This window comes from Pinus tabuliformis, chromosome 2_2 (genome assembly GCF_031772625.1).
Source record: "Pinus tabuliformis cultivar Carrire ecotype Pingquan chromosome 2_2, CPIR1, whole genome shotgun sequence".
NCBI lineage: Eukaryota > Viridiplantae > Streptophyta > Pinopsida > Pinales > Pinaceae > Pinus > Pinus tabuliformis.
In genome coordinates, this window is record NC_142300.1 from 890,789,194 (window position 1) to 890,796,853 (window position 7,660).

General features: G+C 38.4%; 1 pseudogene; it reads right to left on the bottom strand.

Annotated features, from left to right (window-relative positions):
• Positions 1 to 4,957: 4,957 nt before the first annotated feature.
• LOC149195890 (subtilisin-like protease SBT1.7 pseudogene) lies at positions 4,958 to 7,385 on the bottom strand (annotated as a pseudogene).
• Positions 7,386 to 7,660: the final 275 nt, after the last annotated feature.

Genomic DNA, 7,660 nt, shown 5'->3' on the forward strand with positions numbered 1-7,660 from the left:
AGACAACTAAGAAATCTCTGAAGCTGTGTTTTGTCTGTAATTGTATCTGGAAATTTGTCTGCAAAATCGAGGGCATGCTTCTGTAGAGATATCTGGCCATTCTGGATTGTATGGCCAAGGAACTTGATAGAAGTTTGAAATAATTCAATCTTCTTTTTGCTCAAAACCAGCCCATTCCTTTTGATTACTTGGAGTAAAATCTGTACATGCTTGAAATGATCCTGAATTTTCTTGGAGAAAATAAGAATATTATCTATGTATACTAACAACCAATCAAAATAAGGTTTGAAGAAGGAATCCATGACTTTATGAAACTTTGATGGGGCATGTTTTAGACCAAATGGCATGACATTCCATTCGTAGTGTCCAGCAGGCACATTGAAGGCTGTTTTGAATTTATCCTTTTCTGCAATGGCTACCTACCAGAAACCTGACTTGAGATCAAACTTTGAGAATACCTTTGCTCCTATAATTCTACTTAAGAGATCTCCTTTATGTGGAATTGGATAAGTATTATCTGCTATAACAAAATTTAGAGGTTTGTAATTTATAGCCAACCTGGGGATTCCTCTAATCTGTTCGGAACTTTTATTAACATAAAAGCCGTAACAATTCCAAGGACTGTCAGATTCTCTGATCAGTATTTTATCCAATAGTTGCTTTATTTATTTCTCACAGAGATCTCTGTATTCCTTATTCATAGGAATAGATCTACTTTTGCAGGGCCTTCCTCCATACTCTGGTTTATAAGGCAATTCGACAGAATATTGTTTTCTGTGCCAGAAGGCATTTGGTTCTTCTGAACAACATTTTGTTTCAATCCTTTTCTGAAGTTCAGAAATTTTCTTCTGATTCAAAGGATTCTTTAATTTTTCTTCTACTGAATTGAGGATTTCAAATCTTTGAATTCAAGCAACTTAGACATAACTTTATCCAGTTCTTGCATGGCTTGAACCATAGTAGATACTCTAGGACTTGAAACATATCGCAGTTCAATTCTCTTGGGTCCTCCATGTGAGGTAGGGATAATAATGAAGTGTCCAGATTTATTTCCCTTTAACCTGAGAGAACCATGTGGTTCTATAGCTACTAAGAAGACATTTCCTAAGATACAATCAACAGGAATGTCTGCGACTGCAAATTTGAGTTTGCAATGATGATCAAAACATATGGAGGTTTTAGGAACCTCATACTTGAGAGTTTTGTTTCCCAGGACAATAACCTTTCTATTGGCTGCAACCCAATACTTAGCTGGGATAACTTTAGTATTGAGAATGTTCACATCTGCACCTGAGTCAATTAGCACAGTTAGAGAAAATATTTCACTTTGGGTACAAATATCTATAAGAACATGATGTTGTTGATATTCAACTGTTAGAATTCTCATTTCTCTGAAACCTGTTGTGGCATCCCTTTGCCCTTCACCAATCTCAATATTTGATTCACTGGAAAATGGTGCAGTATGCAATGTATATGCATTTGTATGTGCAGAAATATTTTGAGGTTGTTTTCCTTTCTCTAGCTGTTCTACTTTGGATTTTAAAGCAGATATTTTTGCTTTAAGACAATGGATTTCTCTACTTAACTCCCCCAAAGTGAGTGAACAAAATTTTCCTTGAGGTTGATGTCTTTGAAATGATTTTGTATTCCGTTCATAGGAGGCATCGACAAAGAGCAGCTTCTTAGAATTTTTAGAAGGCTTTGAAGAATGAAGTTGATCCAGAAAGGTTTTAAGTCACTGATTCTTCATGTCTCCTTCTTCCATAGCACGAATTTGTGCAAGAAGCTTGAGTTCTTCTTCTTCTATTTTCTAAGCCATCAATACTTTCTCCTTGAGCTGTTTTGTAGGTGATTCATCATTAGAAGGATCAGTAGAAGAATCAGAATCATAATCTGAGGAATAATGACATTGACAATCATCTGATTCGGAACAAAAACATGGTTGAATATGAGCATTAAGCTCTTTGGCTGATGAATCATAAGAAGAGGAACTGAAAGAATTTACAGATGAGTCTTCAAGCTGTTGTTGTTGTATTTGTTCATGGGTTACAACATTAGGACAATAATATGTTTTATGACCTCTAGACCCGCATTTCATGCACAACATTGGAGATTCTATTTTGACAACCTTTTTCTGAATATTTAGAGGCTGAGATTTCTTAACTCTGTTTCTTTTAGATTCTTCACCAACTGGGCATTTATTTGAAGTATGGTCTGTCTGGCCACATAACCAGCAAGCTAATTTATTCCATTTCTCCAAATTGGATGGAGATGGATGTCAGATGGCTTGTAGTATTGGGTCTTTAGGATATATTTGTAATATCCTCTTTTTGACTTCCATGGGGACTTTCTTTTACCTTTGTCAATATTGGTTGTCTGTTTCTTTTCCTTCTTTGCTTTTCTTTTGGCTTTTCTCCTCTTGACTAGAGGATCTTCAACATTTAATCCATATTTGTTGCAGATGGATTTACTGTCAAGCAATTTTGAGAGTTTTTCTAAAGATCTATTTACATTAGAGCTTGTGCAAAGACCAAACAAAGATTTAGTCATGATAGAATAAATTTTACCCCAAGTAAAAGATTCAAATGGTTACTGGAAGACTTCCTGTAGGCGAATATAATCTACAAATCTGGAAGGAAGAGCTGCAAGGTATACTTGTTTCCAAAGCATATTTTTGGAATCTTTAACCTCATAGATGCGCTGCATCCAATCTCTATGAAAGTCTTCATATTGATACATCTTATTACATTTAAGATTCATCAAAATTATTTCATGTTTGTTTGCAATTTCTCTCTCTAAGCCACACCAATTCTCTAGGATCATGGAGGTGAGGGCTCCAATCATATTATTTTGAGTTGTACCATGAGTGTTGTGAATTATATCTCCAACTTCATCTTTGAGCAATTCTTTTTCCATTTCTTCTAGTAGGGATGGGGATGATTCAGTTTCCCACCACCGTAGGAGAGTTCCTGTAAAACACTGAATGACAGTTTTGTAGGGTTCTATTTCATCTTTCCCTCTCAGGAACATAAGCTTATACTCAGTGAAAATCATATCATTCATTTGCCTTATTTTTCCCACACTGAGATTATCAATATTCCATTCTTGATGAGAATCTGGAAAAAAGGTATGGGTCTTTGGAACCTTTCCTTTACCACTAAGACCAGGAGTTGAGTATTTGTTGAACTGACTTTCCAGCAACTCATATATTGGGAAGATTTGAGACTTTGGTTCTTTCTATGGTTCCTTGAATAAGGAGGCAATAGAAATCTGGTCAGAAGTATCAGTCTTTTCTTTAGAAGATTCTGGTAAAGATTGTGAGACTTCTTTCAGGAATAGATGAGGAAATCTGTCAACTGGCTTGACAGGATCTTGGATTTGGATGTTCCTTTTATATAGGAAGGAAGTAGGAATTGGCTTCTTAGACTTAGATATATGTATTTTATCAAATTTTTCAGCTAAGTCTATTATGAGTCCTTTTGTAGAATGCATTTGATCTACAATTTTATCTTCTACTTCTTCCAATTTATTCAAAGATTCTCTAACATAACTCTTTACTACTGAAGAAGAAAACTGTACATCATTCAGACAATTATTTACACTGTTGATTGAAACTTGAAGATTATCAAACTGTTCTTTTACAACAGAAGATTTTGTAGAACTCATTTCCAATCCTTTGATGGCTATGTTAGTCCAGTTTAATTGTTCACTGGCCTTTTGAATTCTACCATCAATGCCTAAAGCACTATCATCTTTTAGTACTAAAGGGATAGCTTTTGCTGAGTTCTGAGCTTCTCCAAGGATGATCCCTTTATAAGGTGGAAATGTGGAAGGAGTTTCAATCTTACTGCCATCTAAGGCAGACCATGAGGTTGATATCTACCAATAACTATCAAGATATAACCATATTAAATCTGATAATAATCATTTAATAAAAATTATAAGCAAATTTGAATTGTATTTAACATTTATTGTTAATTTTAATTTTTATAGATAATTAAACTATCTAAATCAAAAGTTTATAATATCATGATTTGTTCGTGGATATGAAACATTGTTCCCTATATTACATTACGTAGTGCTAGAGTTTAATTCAATATAAAATTTATAATTATATTATGAAAATTATAATCATAATATAATATAATATAATATAATAGAATTATAATTATTAATTATAATTTAATTTAATAATTTTATTAGTTTTTCAATTCTAAATTTATAAAAATATATATTAATTTTAAATTTAATTAGATTTTATAATTTTAGTTTAAATATAATATTATAAATTTTATATAATTTTATTTTAATATTAAATCAAGTGGGTTTTGAATATGGTTTAAAATTGTTTTTGTTTGGTTTAGAGTTTGTTTTATTAGGACGTAAGGAAACCGGTTAACAATTTAGAGGCATATGACAAGAGTGAAAGCTTGCCCTTTTATGGATTACTAGCGGGTTATTCTATGTAGCATGGTTTGGCGTGGTTTTCCTTGAATAAGGGTGATGAGTCTTCTTGGGACGTAAGAAAACTGAGGACCTAAAGGCTTATGGCAAGAGTGAAAGCTTGCCATTTTATGAATTACTAGCAAGTTATTCTAGGTGGGATAGTTTTCCTTAAATAACTGTGATGAGTTTGACAACTAAATTATCATATTTCTTAGTTGTGAAAAAAAAATATATATTTAAAATTAATTAATTATCTATTTATTTATTTATAGATGGTAAACAATTTAGATTATTAAAATTATAGGAATTTAGGGTTTATATTTAGTTATATATCATATTTTTCTTATCCGGAACCAGGCTTGCAAATTTTTAAGTAAATGCACTTGATAATATATGTTTATTAAGATATACTAGTATATTATATGTGTTACATATATTAACATCATCTAATATTCATGCTTTTAGAACCCATATTGATCGTCTAATAAATGTATTTTATTGGGTTATTTTCCATATGATGCACACTACTTATTATAGGTATGTCGCCATGAGAGTGGCGTAGATAAACAACAATATCTAAATATCTAAGCGACCAGGCCATCATCATCCCGGAAGCTTAATGATCGATCCACCCATATAACAGCGACCGGGCTCCGAACTGTATAGAGGCCAGACGACCAAGTGATCGAACCATAAGCTCCAGAGGCAGAGGACCTCTCAACACCAAAGCTTACAGTATACAGATGTCTTTGATTCTTATTCGTGAACACCAACGTTTTGGGCTTCACAGTCACCTTCACTCCCAACGGCTCCACAACATGTACAGAGTAAGTTGAATTATGAGGCCCCACATTGGTGACCTTTCTTGTGAAAGTAGCAGACGCTTTGCCAGAGGAATAAAACAGCACCGAGAAGGAAGGATAATTGAGGTCGCCCGGCTTTGGAATTTGTTTTGGACAGGAAACCCGTCTCTTTGTCAGCATACGAATCTCAGAAGACGAATAGTTCAAGCTGCAAAGATAGTTAATGTAATCTTCAGTGCCGATATCGTAGACAAGCCCGGGTTCTCGCGCTTTCTCAGGATTTACGTGGCCCGCACCCATGTCCAAAGGAGTGGCAGGGGAGCCTGGTAGCGAGGCGTCCGTTATAGGGTTCCCCTTGTTATTGGTAACATAAGCCGTGGTCATGAGAGCAGACTTGAGAGCAGCCGGGCTCCAATCTGGATGCGCGGCTTTCAGCAGAGCAGCCAATCCACTGACATGGGGACAGGACATGGAAGTGCCAGACATGAGATTGAATTTTGTTCTTCGTTTATCAGAGGTCAGCCCTGTGGGGCTCAAGTTGAGGGGCCAAGCTGCTAGAATGTTGAGCCCCGGGGCGATTACATCGGGCTTCAGAATGTCTGGGCTTACGGAATTCGGACCACGGGACGAAAAGGAGCTCAAAATTGGCGCCTCTTCTCTGTGGTAAGTGGTGCCATAGAAAACAATTGTTCCCGATGGGCTAAGGCTGGTGTTGGAATTCAAGTAATCTCTTATTGCCTTGGCGGCCTTGTTACCGACAAACGTAGCGGGCAAAACGTGCGCGTCGGCTACGAGTTCTTCTCCGCCTCCGTCGGGAGTGAGTAGTATCATGCCAATTCCTCCGGCCATGGCCACCACTTGCCCCTTTTCGGTTCTAGCTGTGATTCCTCGTTCGCAGATCACGATTTTCTGTCGGACCATCTCGGGTTCCAGAGAGTCATCCAAACAGAAATCTCCGTACACGAGTGCCAAATTGGGTTTGGTTCCGAGAGGCTTTCCTCTGTAGAGAGATGCGCCACGGTAGGCGCGACCGTTTCCCAACACGGCAATTGCGGGAAAACTTCGGTCCACGGAACTTGCCCCCACTGTCATTATCCACGGCGCCTCGTTGGACAACGATGACGCACTAGGTCCCGCATTCCCCGCAGAGCAAGAAACGAAAACCCCTTTGGCCACCGCACCGAATGCCCCAACCGCTATGCTCTGTGCATAAAACGGAGTGTAGTACAAGTTTTCTGCAAGGGATATAGATAAGACGTCCACTCCATCCGACACCGCTGTGTCCATTGCCGCCATGATGTCGGATTCGGAGCAATCTTGAGACCAGCAGACCTTATACACGGCCACTCGTGCTCCGGGTGCCATACCCGTGGCCGTGCCCTTGGCATAACCCAGAACGTCGGCTGCCGGCGTAACGTTGCCTGCCGCTGTGGATGCAGTGTGGGTCCCATGCCCTTCCGAGTCCCGCGGGGATTTATATTCCAGCGTTTCATTTATAGGACCGTAGTGGGACTCGTACCCTTTGTAGAAGAAGCGCGCGCCGATGAGTTTCTTGTTGCAGTTGGAAGCGTTGAATGCTTTACCAGCCTCGCAATGCCCCTTCCACTTGGACGGCACCGGCGACTGGTTTTTATGATCTGCAAAGCTGGGGTGCTCAGGCCACACTCCGGTGTCGAGAACGCCTATTATTACATTCGTAGCGTAGCCCGTGGACTCAGACCAGAGGCCTTGCCCTCTTTTCAAGCCCAGGAATTGGGGAGTATACGTTGTGTGGAGCTTCAGAAGTTTGTCTGGATAAGCTCCCATGCAGCTCTCCATGGCTTTGATTGCGGCCACCTGATTGCCGCTCAACTTCGCTGCGAATCCAGTGAGAACAGTATCGTATGTGTACAATATACTCGAATCTACCCATTCGTCGTCATTTAATTGTCCCGCTTTCACAACTGCATCACGAATGAACGATGCATACCAGGTCGCAGGATTCATAGAATCGGGTATTTGAACCTTCGTTGGGTTCATGTGAACTATGTACGTCTGGACCTCTCCGGCGGCTTCTCTGGGATAAATTGCATTAACGTTGCTCGCTGTTGCGATGATGAAGGCTACGAAGAGCAGGATCCTTCCTGTGTCTTCCATTATTTTTTACGCGTTCTTGAATATCCGTGATCAAACCTGGCAAGAAAGTATTTTGTTAGTTTCTAACGACGATATGCATACCATCAACTGTGGAAAGTTATCATGCCGCAAATTTCAACGACAGTTAACAATTTCGAATTCGAATTTGGATTCGAATTCAAAATTGGATTCGGGTACGATTTTACACCGGAAAAATTCTTTAAAATTTAATGTGAAAAAAAAAAAATCCCAGCTCATCTTATATATTTAAAAAAAACAAAAACAAAAATGATGAA